Source organism: Ambystoma mexicanum, chromosome 8 (genome assembly GCF_040938575.1).
Source record: "Ambystoma mexicanum isolate Mex_15411 chromosome 8, UKY_AmexF1_1, whole genome shotgun sequence".
NCBI classification, from domain to species: domain Eukaryota; kingdom Metazoa; phylum Chordata; class Amphibia; order Caudata; family Ambystomatidae; genus Ambystoma; species Ambystoma mexicanum.
The window spans coordinates 1701390756-1701403544 of record NC_090929.1 but is presented as its reverse complement, the minus strand read 5'-3'; the positions used below and the strand labels follow the sequence as shown (position 1 = coordinate 1701403544).

The 12789-nt window shown below is 50.5% G+C and overlaps 1 protein-coding gene across 1 annotated transcript in view; it reads right to left on the bottom strand.

Moving 5' to 3' along the window:
* LOC138473339 (disintegrin and metalloproteinase domain-containing protein 9-like) overlaps positions 1-12789 on the bottom strand; it is a 526235-nt gene that overhangs the window by 73273 nt on the left and 440173 nt on the right. The window lies entirely within an intron of this gene.

The window sequence follows — 12789 nt, the reverse complement described above, 5'->3', positions numbered from 1 at the left end:
GTGGCTGGGGGGTGGGGGTGGTGGGAGACATGAGTGGGGGCCTGGTGGGGGCTGCCCCTGCACTGCTGGGGGGTGGGGGTGGTGGGAGACATGGGTGGGGGCCTGGTGGAGGCTGCCCCTGCACTGCTGGGGTGTGGGGGTGGTGGGGGCTGCCCCTGCACTGCTGGGGGGTGGGGGTGGTGGGAGACATGAGTGGGGGCCTGGTGGAGGCTGCCCCTGGTGACTGGGGGGGTGGGGGTGGTGGGAGACATGAGTGGGGGCCTGATGGAGGGTGCCCCTGGATGGTGGGGGGTGGGGGTGGTGGGAGACATGAGTGGGGGCCTGGTGGAGGGTGCCCATGCACTGCTGGGGGGTGGGGGTGCTGGGGGACATGAGCAGGTGTGCAGGGTAGTCCCCTGTTTTGTGGGCTGCCTGCAGGGGCCGTCGAGGGTGTACAGGGAACACCTGTGAGGTCCCACCCAGCCTAATCGCGTGTGTAACTTTCCACACACCCCTGTAATACACGTACCAAGCCAAATCGCGTGTGATAATTCCCGCGCACCCCTGAAATACACGCGCCCAGGCTATTCGCGTGTGGAACTTCCCGCGCACCCCTGAAATACACGCGCCCAGGCTATTCGCGTGTGGAACTTCCCGCGCACCCCTGAAATACACGCGCCCAGGCTATTCGCGTGTGGAACTTCCCGCGCACCCCTGAAATACACGCGCCCAGGCTATTCGCGTGTGGAACTTCCCGCGCACCCCTGAAATACACGTACCCTGCTGAAATCACGTGTAAAACTTCCCGCGCACCCCTGAAATACACGCGCCCAGGCTATTCGCGTGTTAAACTTCCCGCGCACCCCTGAAATACACGCGCACAGGCTATTCGCGTGTGGAACTTCCCGCGCACCCCTGTAATACACGCGCCCAGGCTATTCGCGTGTGGAACTTCCCGCGCACCCCTGAAATACACGCGCCCAGGCTATTGGCGTGTGGAACTTCCCGCGCACCCCTGAAATACACGCGCCCAGGCTATTCGCGTGTGGAACTTCCCGCGCACCCCTGAAATACACGTACCCTGCTGAAATCGCGTGTGGGACTTCCCGCGCACCCCTGAAATACACGTACCATGATGGAATCGCATGTGGAACTTCCCGCGCACCCCTGAAATACACCTACCCTGATGGAATCGCGTGTGGAACTTCCCGCGCACCCCTGAAATCCACGTACCCAGCCAAATCACGTGTGAGACTTCCCGCGCACCCCGGTATACACGCACACGTAATTTTTTGTCAGCGTGTCCGTGTTTGTGGGTACCCCTTTGCACGTCATTTGTCCTGGAGGGCCACAGTATAGGACATTCATCATGGCAGTATATAGGTGCTATTTGTTGGCGCACCTTTTGGCGCACATTTCTTACAGCCGCAGAGACGCTACCGCCTGCTTTCTTGTGGCGGTCGTGTTTGTGCCTGTGCGCTGGTTTGAGCGTGCGCTTTTTTGCCCTATTCTATTCCATGAATACGTGTTGTAGACGAGCGTGTGGGCGTTCTGCGCACTTGTGCCCTGTACTTCCCCCGTGACGCCCACGTTTTTGCAAGTTGTTCCCCATTCCGAGTGTTATGCCCGTGTTCCGCCTACTTTTGTTGCGTGCGCCACGCTATGTGCGAATTTCACTGTGGCCTGTGCGATTTTCGCTGTGACCTGGCGCACGCTGTTAGATGGCCTGTGCGCCAACGTGCGCGGCACACTTTTTTATCGCACATCCGCTGGTTTTCTCGCGCACGGACTTCCATGAATCGACGTGCGCTGCTTTTCGTGCGATTTTCGCACTTGCACTGCCATTTTCGCTATTCCACTGCGATTCGCACGTTTTTGCCCACTTGTGCCGCGCTAATTATTCCATGAATCGGCCTGTTTGTTTCTGAAAGAAAAAATCTTTTAAGATCAAAAAAAAAAAAAAAGAAGAAAAAGCTCTCTGGTTCCTGCGTAGCAAAAACGGGAACCCGGAAGTGCTTCCTGCACATCTGTGTAGGAGCCGAAGTGCTGTTGACTGGGGCCCTGATCCATTTGTTTGTGCAGGGAGGAGTAGGAGCGCCCCCTCACACATACAGACGTGCAGTTCCCCAGCCTGAATCCCCAATGGGACATGAAAGGGTGGAGAAGCAAAACATCCTCAACCTTGCATAGCCCATTGGACATGCACAGCCGGGGAACAGAACTTTCAAATGGAAACCACTTTTCCATCTGACAGTTCCATCCCTAGGCAGCAAAGAGAAGCCGAGGAAGCACTCCTAGGCTTATGCAGCTCCTTCATGATGGGTAAGGGTTCTGGTGGGTAAGCGTCCCCTCGCCAGTTATGGATGGCCCGCCCCTGCCTAATCTCGTTTGATCTGGTTATGAAGATTTGGAAAGTTTCAAACACAAACACCAACTCTTGTGCACCTCAGATGTACCCGAGCCAGCGGCCTGAGTTTGAATGCTGCAGCTTCTGCTATAGATGGGTTGTGGTGCCCCCAGCCAAGGAGTGAATACGCTAGCAGGGGAGGTGGAGCCAAGTATCTGAAGACAAAGACGCCACCGAAGCACGCTGGAGGACTCTTGCTGGGACCACCATTGGCCAAGCAAACCACTGAAGCTCTGCTTTTCCCCCAACAGGAGAGACCTCCACAGTCCCTCCGTTCCTTGAAGGCGGAGGCTAAACAACTCCGAGTCCTGAATCTCCGAGGTCATCCTCCAGGACCTGCGAGGCATTGTGGTCCTGAATCTGGAGCGCAGCATTCAAAGTGGGGACATCTCCTGCTGCTCGGTCATCTTGCAGCCTGGTGCTAGAAATCGTGCAATGCATCCTCGTCGTGAGCCTGCAGAGCTTGCTGCTCGGATCTCTAACAAGGAGGGGAGTCCTGGTGGAGCCAGAGTGCTGTGGTCCTTTCAAGTTCTGTGCAGGATCTGCATGGAAAGGATCAAAGAGATAAACGGGGGTGCGTTGGACACAAGAATCTGGAGTCTGTGCAACACAACATTAGAACTTCTCACCAAGGCTGAGGTTGCCTGGGGGTCCTCCAAAATTATCTGAGTCCTTGCAGGGGTCTTCCTTTACCTGCAGTCCAGATCAGCAGTGATCTAAATCCTAGTGGTCGCTGACCAAGACCAGAAACACTGAATAGCCAGACAGAGCGGTCAAAGATCTCACCTGAAGTACACTCTGCACCAGTGATTCCTGGACCTCTACCTCCAGAAACGAAGTGAGAGCAGATGTCTGTAACGGTCGTAGAATTGTCGATGTTCTCGGCGGGCTTGGTTGCATATGTTATATAGCTTGGAAGTATGTCAGCTAATATGCTGTTCTCACGACAGCCTGGAATGTTGCTGCTTGAATGTAGGGTGAAGACTCTAGAGTGTGAGGAGTGACCAGCGGAAGGGAGAGGTTGAAGGGGAAGGAGCTGTTTGCAGTCTGCAATAACTCTGCTACTTATTACCAATAAAGAAGCAGCATTACCTTTTTAAGGAGCGTATTGTCCTTCATTTTATTGGCAGCAAGCTGTCTAGCGTGCCGACTGTGGAGTGTCCAGGCAGCTGAGGTGGACCCTGGCATAGCGGAACCTGGGATTTGGAGTAGCATGGGGTTACAGCGTTTCAGGAGTTGGTTAAGGCAGAGGCGTGCCTTCGGATCAGTGCTGCTGGGTGTGTGGCCCTGTGGCTGGCTAGCTGTCTTGCCTACATTGGAGCCAGCCGAGTAGGTCTCCTTGCCTCTTGGTGCGGGGACCAGCACAGCTTGAAGGTGCCTTCCTCTTTGACTGGAGACACTGCCTGGCGACAGGGACGCTGCTGTTGGGAGCGCAGAGGCTATAGAACGCCAGTGCTGATAGCACAAAGATCTGGAGTTTGTAGAGTGTTGGTGAGTTCACAAGCCGGTTTGGTTTTGTGGGCATTGGCTGGGGGGCATTGTGGATGCAGGCAGTTACTTCTGAGTGATGGCCTACATTCCGGGTCCTGCCATCTTCTCGCCCCAAGGTGGGCAGCCAACTGTACTACAGTATGACTGGAAAGAGGACTTTCAAATGTACTCTTGCTGTATATGGTCCCAATGACACCATTAAAAAGGAAAGACACCCTACTATACCACTGTCTGGGTCATGGAGGAAAGAGATTTTACATAGACTCACTGACCCTCCGAAGGTGAATGGTGCTCTCCCTAATGTTTTCTAAATCAGCATCGCTAAGCTTGATAAGCACTTTGAGGTTAAAGAGTACAAAACGTTGGCCCGTTACAGAGTTGCAAAGAGAACAGAAAAAGGCGGAGAACATAGAGTAATTTCTGACTGTTCTGAGAAGGTCGGCATGAATGCCAATTTTCTCACATATTGCCGGGAGGAACACCTAAGGGACCAAGCAGGTTGAGCACACAAGGAGCTTTGCAAGGACGGTGGCAACGACTCTGATAACTTACTGGAGGTGAATGCTGTTGGCCACAAGGCCAAACCCAAGTTGGTGAACACTAGGTGAAATAATGGCTCTAATGAGAGGGACGCTGAAGTGAAACCAAGGGACAAGGACAGGAGTCATATGACCAGCCCTTTTTTGTCGGGACTTTCACTGGCGCTGTGATGTGCAACTCTTCCTGCCCTCCCAGCCGACAAGTGAGACGTTGTTACCGATGCGATAACGCACAACACCTGGCAATGGACTGAGAGTGTCCTGTTGTATTAGTAGAATGCAGATTGTGTGGGAGGAAAGATCAAGTGTTGTAGGAAATTTAAGCAAGAATGCTGCGGATAGGCGTGACTGGGAGGTGTATGATGGTTTGGAAGTCATTCAGGTTGTCAATGTGAAGCGAGGATCAAAAACTGAGGGCCACCATTCAGGTTAATGGAGTGGAAATGCTCATTGATAGTGGGGCTGACTACACCCTAATTAGCAGGGAATCGTGGGAAAAGGATTTAGCATGCTGTGCTTTGAAGGAAGCTCGGGTTAGAGCTAATGCCTATGATGACAATCCCATTGTCCTCATAGGGGAGTTGCATGCCATCCTGATGTTTAAGGGGAGGAGCACAGTGAGTCGTGTGTTTGTCACCAACGTTGGCGAAAACCTGCTTTCTTGGAGCTGACAAGCAGCACTCGGGATCAAACTCGATCCAAACGCTGTTGAACAAGTCTGTACTGTAGAGAACAGGGACATGTCTGCTGTAGAGAACAGGGACATGTCTGCTGTCGGTGAGTTGGATGATGATGAGGTGGCCAAGTGGGCACCCAGTGTGTTTGAAAGGGAATCTTGGATGTCTCAGAGGGTTCGTACATAACATTAGACTGAAGGGAGGCGTGATTCCCTTTGCAGCCAAACAAAGGTCCGTGCCCATATTGCTCCAGAAGGAGGTGGAGTTGGAGTTAGACAGGTTACTCAAAGATGTTGTCATAGAACCTGCAGAGGCTTCAGAATTGGTTGAGTAGTAAGAAAGGGCAACAGGTCCATTAGATTGTGTATCGTCCTCAGGGAGGTCAAAAAGAATGCAGTTACAGAAAGGTTACCGTTGCCAAAGATTGATGAGATGATCTCAAACTTAGCTGGTACTTGGGTCTACTCTTTGTTGGATTTGAGGTTGGCGTATCATCAGATCCATATGCATCCAGACTCTTACGACATACTGACCTTTATCACTCATATAGGGCTTTTCAGATGTGTCAGAATGCCGATTGGCTTGGTGTCTGCTGCCAGCGTCTTCCAGAGAATAACGCACACCCTCCTCAGTGAGGTGAAGGGGGGTGAAGTTTTACCAAGAGAACATTTTAGTGTGGGGCTGTGACAGGGACGAGCATGATGCAAGGCTGAGATTGGTATTGCAGAGACTAGGAGAGGCCAGTTTAACTTTGACACTGGAGGAATGCACATTTGGGAAGTCCTCAGTGGACTACCTACGTTCCAACATATTGTGTGAGGGTATAAGGCCCAGCTTAGCACCGTCAAGGCAATCGCAGAAATGTCACCGCCCAAGACCAAGTCGGAGGTGGCTTCATTTTTGGTGAGTACTATTCTAAGTTTGTGAGGGGTCTGGCAGATAAGATGGTGGCTTTGAGGAAGTTGATTCGGAGGAGTCCATTTTGTATGGGCCACTGCCTGTGAGGAAGAGTTAGAGGTGGTCAAGCAGGACATTTTGTCTTTTCCAGGGCTGCAGGGTTTTAGGGAGAGTTGGAAAACAGTTGTTTACACTTATGGTTCTGAGTTTGGTTTGGGAGCAGTGCTCACCTAAGAGTCGGGCATGTCACAGCACACAATAGCATTTGCCTCTTGCATGCTTATGGATGTTGAGGGTCGCTAATCTGTTATAGATCAGGAGGCACTTGCTGTGATCTGGGCTGTTCTCAAGTTCGGGCATGTTTTTGTTTGGTGGGCATTTTGTGATCCGTACCGATCACAAGGCACTGGTGTCGACTTTCAACAGCAAAGGTGTGGATGAAGTGTCACAGAGGATTTTGAAATGGATCACAAAGCTTCAGGGCCTACATTTCACAGTTGAGCATCTGTGTGGTAATGGAAATGTGGTTGCTGATACCGTCTCTATAAATCCCATCAAAAATGAGGCTGGTGTTGACGCCATGATGGAAGAGGGTGTAAGGGACATGTTCGTGGTGGATGACAGTTTACAGAAATTTGATTGGGTGTCATTGTGTCTAGAAGATGAGGAATACCAGGTAAAGAAGTTAATCAAGGACAAATGGAGAGGTGAGAATCACTCGAATGATGCCAATGTGGGTGTCTACAGGAGGGTGAAGGTGAGAAGGTTGGGAGGAGAGTTTGTTTGTAGGGGACAGAGATTGTTGGTTCCGCAAGGAATGAAAGAGATCATTTTTGATTGAGACCATAGAGGCCACATGGGCATTTGTAGGACTAAATCCATTATTTGAGTAGATTTCTGGTGGCCAGACATGGACTCTTTCATAGAGATGCGTGTCAAGGATTGTGAGGCATGTCTCAGCAGTGACAAGGTGTTTGATCCACGTGTGCCGCCCACGGTGGTTCCCCAGGTGCCTACGCTTCTATGGGGCACCATCAATCTTCTGAGGCCCTTGATTGTTACTGGCTCCAGGGACAGTTACGTGGAGTCGTGATGGATCTGCTCTCAAAATGGCCCACAGTGGGAGTCATCGGAGATGCCACTTCTAGGAATATCATTGCGTTTCTGGAGAATTTATTTTTGAGGGAAGGTTTGCCCTCGCAACTTCTTAGTGCCATTGGATCACAGTCTACTTCGAGAGAATTCCAGGGATGGCTCCAGGAGAGGGGTGTGAAGCACAAGAGAACTGTGTTAGATCATCCACAAAGCAATGGTTGTGTGGAACGTTTTATTTGCACTCATGGACGGGGTGCGGTTGTCTGTACAGAACAACAGGCATTGGCAAAAGGATTTGTTGTTCAGGGTTTTCCAATACAGGGTGCCGCTCTACCCAACCACAGGGGCTGGGCCCTTTGAGGTCATGGGAGGCCGCAAACCCAACACACCGCTGACCCCCTGTTGGTTTTATCGCTCGAGAATGGTCTATGCAAATGTCAGGAGCGTTGGGGAGAGGGTGAAGGAGTGTGGTTTTGCGCAGAAAGTGCAGTATGATGTCAGACATGGTTGTACGTTTAGGGAGATGAGGGCAGGTGACCAAGTCAGGGTCAAACATCCCAGGAAAGGGAGGAAGTGTGCCTCAAAATATTCAGACCCCAAGACTGTTGAAAGCGATTGTTGGAATGCTATTCGGTTGAATGGTGGTGATGTTTGGAACAAGAGACGAGTGGTTCCGGTGGTTAGTTCCCAGGATTTCTGTTTTTGTTTCAGTCTGGCAACCCTGCCAGCTTGTTCATAGCTTTTGATCCCACACCTGGTTTGATGCCCTCTCCTTTCACGTCCCCCCAACCCCACCTTTCCTTCCCCACCCTAATTCCCCTTGGGTTTTGTCACTGCCCAAGTACGGGAGGTGTGTTATGTAGCTTGAAATCATGTGCTCTAATATACTGCTCCCCTGACAGCCTGGAATGTTGCTGCTTGAATGTAGGGTGAAGACTCTAGAGTGTGAGGAGTGACCAGTGGAAGGGAGAGGCTGAAGGGGAAGGAGCAGTTTGCAGTCTGCAATAACTCTGCTACTTATTACCAATAAAGAAGCAGCACTACCTTTTTAAGGAGAGTATTGTCCTTCATTTTTCAGCATACCCAGTTTAAAGCTCCATGTAACTCATTTTAAGTGGGGGTACATTCTTTACCTGCATCTACCTGGGCTTGGCTTTTAGGGGTGGAGCCTGACCCGGCATTCTATCGGAAGTGCCCCAGGATGACTGTGGTTGGTAGCTGCCCCCTCCTCACGTGGGGAAACAGGGTTTGTTACACTACCAATCTGCTATATTGACTGCAGTCATCCTTCGGCCTTGAGCCCCATTGCTTCCTACGAGAGAACTTTAACATACATCACAAGTTGACCCCAAGTAGCCAAAACCGGGGTACTCACCTTGACCACAAGTAAATATTGCTTCTATGAAAGGACTGGTATCATGCAAAACTATTAAAACCACCATATTCCAACATGTCTTAAACATGCGAACCAACACTGACCAAATCATCTATATTAATCCAGAGCCAGTATTACCTGAACAACATGTAATGGCAACTAAAACAATGCATTATAAATTCACTTATTTGATCAAAACCCTCAAAGTGCAAGTGCCTAAAAGTGCACAGAAGGTATAAGACTCTTCAGGCCTCGGATTGTCCTTTGGAACCTGTGGGGAATCCCACATACTTGCAGACTGAGCCCCTCTACATCCGGACTCACTGTGCCTGGCACACTGTTGAAGCTCTCAGCAGCCCCTACAGAGGATTGTGGAGGTCTCTCAATGGGGTCCTTTGAGGGTTGCGAGTCATGCTGAGCTTGCTCCATATGCCCTACTCCCCCCACCAATGCCTCCAGCAGGTTCCCCTAGGACTTTAGGCCATCACAGAACTACCAACCTTCCGCGTTAACTTCTCATGGAGGGCATTAATGGAGCGTAGGAGCATTCTCTCTACTTCACATCTCGGCTACATCCATCGAGCCCTCTGAAATCATACATGTTGCATTTCTCTTGTGGGGTTGACTGCAACCATTACAGGAATCCTCACGGGGGGCTTTCCTGACCCACCATTGTTAGTATAAACTACACATTGCAACTCTTCTCGTCTGCCTTAAGGCAGCCACATAATCCTGGACAAGATTGGATTTTTTTAGATCTTCTGAAAGGTGAACCGATGGTGTGTGGGTCAGCCTCATGGTAGACACTAGAGAATAGGACTGTATGTAAGAAGGTTGCCAGGGCATCTCCAGGCTGCTACCAGCCCATCTCCCTCCTAGACACACAGGATCATTTGTTTGGTTACCTTTTACCAAGAGATTGATGGACTGGGCCATGCAACTAGGCTTTCAGCTGATCAGCATTTGACTCGTCAACTATCAATATCAAAAGCGGACAGACCGGGGATGAAGTGTGGCAGGTGTGTGGGGGCTTCCAGGGGGCTTTTCCTGTGCATTCCCATGAAGAGAACGCGGCCTTCGGTATGTATTGGTCAACAGAGAAGGTCCCTTACAGTCACCAGAGTGGCGAGGCAGGCTGTGTCCCGACACCACCCTGGTTTATCTTGTGCACCCACATTCGGACCCTCTTACTGCGAGGGGTCTCTGTAGATGTTCTGCAGATAAGCGAGCGGATGGTCCACCCTGTTTGGAGGTGGTCTAGTAGGCTTTGCTAAATCTGAAATGGTGTAATCTGAAGAGCATAACCTTGTCATGAATGCAGGGAAGTCCAAGGCGATGCTCGTGGGGCAACGCAAACGTCCAAACCTACTCTCTATGATTTAGGGTCAAGCACTGGGTTTCATACAAACCTTTGCTTAGTAGTGTGTGTGGGGGCGAAGGCTGGCATTTTGGAGAATGTCACAAGAAGGGCCAACTGAACAAATATTGGGTATTCCCCACAAGGGTCCAGTGGACAATGTGAGAGCTGAGCTGGAGACTAGAGAGGTGCTGGGAAACCCTAAGGATTAAATCCATTCTGCAACAAAAAGAGGCAATAGTCTTGCACCCCAAGAAAGGAGGCATCTGAGGAAGCAGCTTGTGGGAGGGGGCGACAGTGAGAAAGAGGTGTTTTGGATAGTTCTTCTTGGTGTGAGCAATGAGCTGGTTAATGTGGATATACAAGTGTCTGTTGGATCACCGCTACGTCTCGCATCGTCTCGACACGTCTTTCTTAGGGAAGAGGATTCAAGATCTTTTGGGGGCATCTTGAAGAAGGGCCAGGGGTGAGCTGCTGGAGGATAGGCAGGGGCCAGATGCACTTTCTTTATTGGTTAAAGATGCTGAGGTAGGAAGGCTGGGGTACCTCTGCAGGAGGGAGGTTCAGTACTGTTATGTGAATGCCTAATGTGTTTACAGTGCTACTTGTTATTCATTGTAGAATGTTATGGTCTAAGCTCCTGCCTATTAGGTCAGAGCATTCCGCTGCTAGAACTTCTATGTTGTTCCTCAAAGTTTATCAGTTGGCTAGAGTTGCTGTACAGGTTGGGGGTCTTATATATGTGTCTTAACTAATGCTAATAAACCAACCAATAAGCCCTGCTGGTGTGGTCATTGGCTCAACATTGGCGACAAGGATGGGATGTGGGATGCCAGCACTGTCCTTCTAGTGCTAGTGCCAGTTCCCATCCCCAAGACTCCCAACCAGCAAGCTACAGCAGGGTGGTGCCTATCTTCCCAGCGGATTGCCTCCGTGTTGCCCCGTCGCTAGAGTGAGGAGCAGAGCAGCCGTCTTCCTAAAGAGTCTGCAGTGTGCTGCCAAGTATCCTGCGTGACCGACCCGCGATTCCCAGACGCCTTGGAGGGCTGGGAAACGGTGCCCCTGAGAGACGTAGAGCTTCTCGGCGGAAGGAAGGCGCCCCTGGGAGACGGAGGATCTCTCGTGGAACCGGCGCCGGGAGACTAAGGAGTTTGCTGTACTCCTCGGAGGCCGGCGACGCCGGAGAGAGGAGAGAGGCGGAGCGGAGTTCCCTGTGTTCGCCGGAGGTTGCGACGAACGGCGTAGCAGAGGCCGCCGAGTGTCCGGGAGCAGAGGCGGATTGAGGCGTTTCCTCGCCCGCTCCCGTTGCTGAGTGGATCCTGCCCCTGTCCCTCTGATCCCGTTGCGGAGGGAGCGGAGCTGTTCATGCGGATGGAGGAGGGGGGGGGAGAGTTCGGATCAGGTGAAAGGCTTCACCTCTCCCTGCTCCTCCTCTCGAACGTCACGTGACGTGTCATGTGATTGCTATTGCGCTGAGACCAGCGCCCCTGCAGACACTACACGACGCTGCATACTCGCAGTTTGCTTATTTTAAACCCTGTGAAGTAACAGAGTCACACAGCTGCCCAGGGCCCTAACGGGAAGCTCAGCGCCAGGACATTAAGCTTCAGGACCACAGGTGAGAGCAGTGCAAGAACTCACTGGTGTGAAGGGAGAAGGTTGGGTGTGGTTGGCAATATCCTCATATCGGGATATTGCATCCAGGTGGTCAGAAGACTAGCATAAACCAGCGAACACCGGAAAGCTAGGGAGATGGCTTTGTCAGGAGTACCTGGCCCACAGGTGTTCATGCCCACATCAGGAGCACCAAGGATCAAGTGGGCTCCCTGGAAAAAGGGATTTTTGCATTATGTTAAGGCTACGTGTGGGAATGGTATGTCTGTGGAGCGCAAAGTTGCCATGCTGATGCATTTTCTTGGATATGAAGGCCAGAGGATTTATGATACCCTTCCCGATTCCTCAGAGTTAGAATTGGAAGATGGAGCAACTGATTTTGATGTAGCACTGGCTAAATTAGATGAGCACTTTGAAGCCAAAATAAGCACTGTGCTTGAAAGGTATCATTTTGGTATGAGGTACCAATACGAAGGAGAGTCGGTGGAAGATTATATTACTGCATTGAGACATTTGTCTTTAAATTGTAAATCTGGTGGGACATTAGACGCACACATAAGAGACCAATTCATGTTACATTGTTCTAATGACAAAATCCGTGAGGAGGTGTGGCTCAAAGACGATCCCAGTTTAGAGGAAGTAATTGGGATGGCCAAGAGAATTGAACATACTTTGCAGTGTGTTGCCAGGTTGGCTGTAAATGTAACTAAGGTTGCCCAAGGCACAGAAGTTCTGAGAGTGAATGATAAGAAAAAGGATGGCATGAGGGAGAAAAAGAAAAATAAAGTCAGATCATCTAAGCAGTATGGTCAAAACAAAGGGGGTGTGAGTGATCTGGGAAATAAACGGTCTCAGAAAGATAGTATGCAAGGAGGCATGCAAGGAGGAACCAAGAAAGATTGATAGATTGTGTTTCCGGTGCGGTAGTGCACGCCATTTGTCCACTTCTCCCATATGTCCTGGGAGAAGGACCAATTGTAGCATCTGCAAGAGGTGGGGGCATTTTGAAAATTGCTGCAAAAATTACAGTATAGGTGGTGGGAAAAGCATAATGTTGATTGATGAAAATGATGCAATTTCGTCAGAAGAAGGAGATATTTCAGAGAATGAGATTGTTACAGTACATATGGTTCATTGTTCGGATCATGATAATTGTGAACATCCTTCTGCCTGGGTTGAGGTAAATGGTCATCAGGTGAAGATGTTAGCTGATTCTTGCTCAAAAATCACCCTGATGTCCAGGATGGTTTCTGAAAATGTTATTGGAGGATCTATAAGAGATTTAAGTCCCTCAGATAAAAATCCGGGTGGATACAATTTAAGTTCAAGGATAGGATAGCCTTTGGAAATATATATGT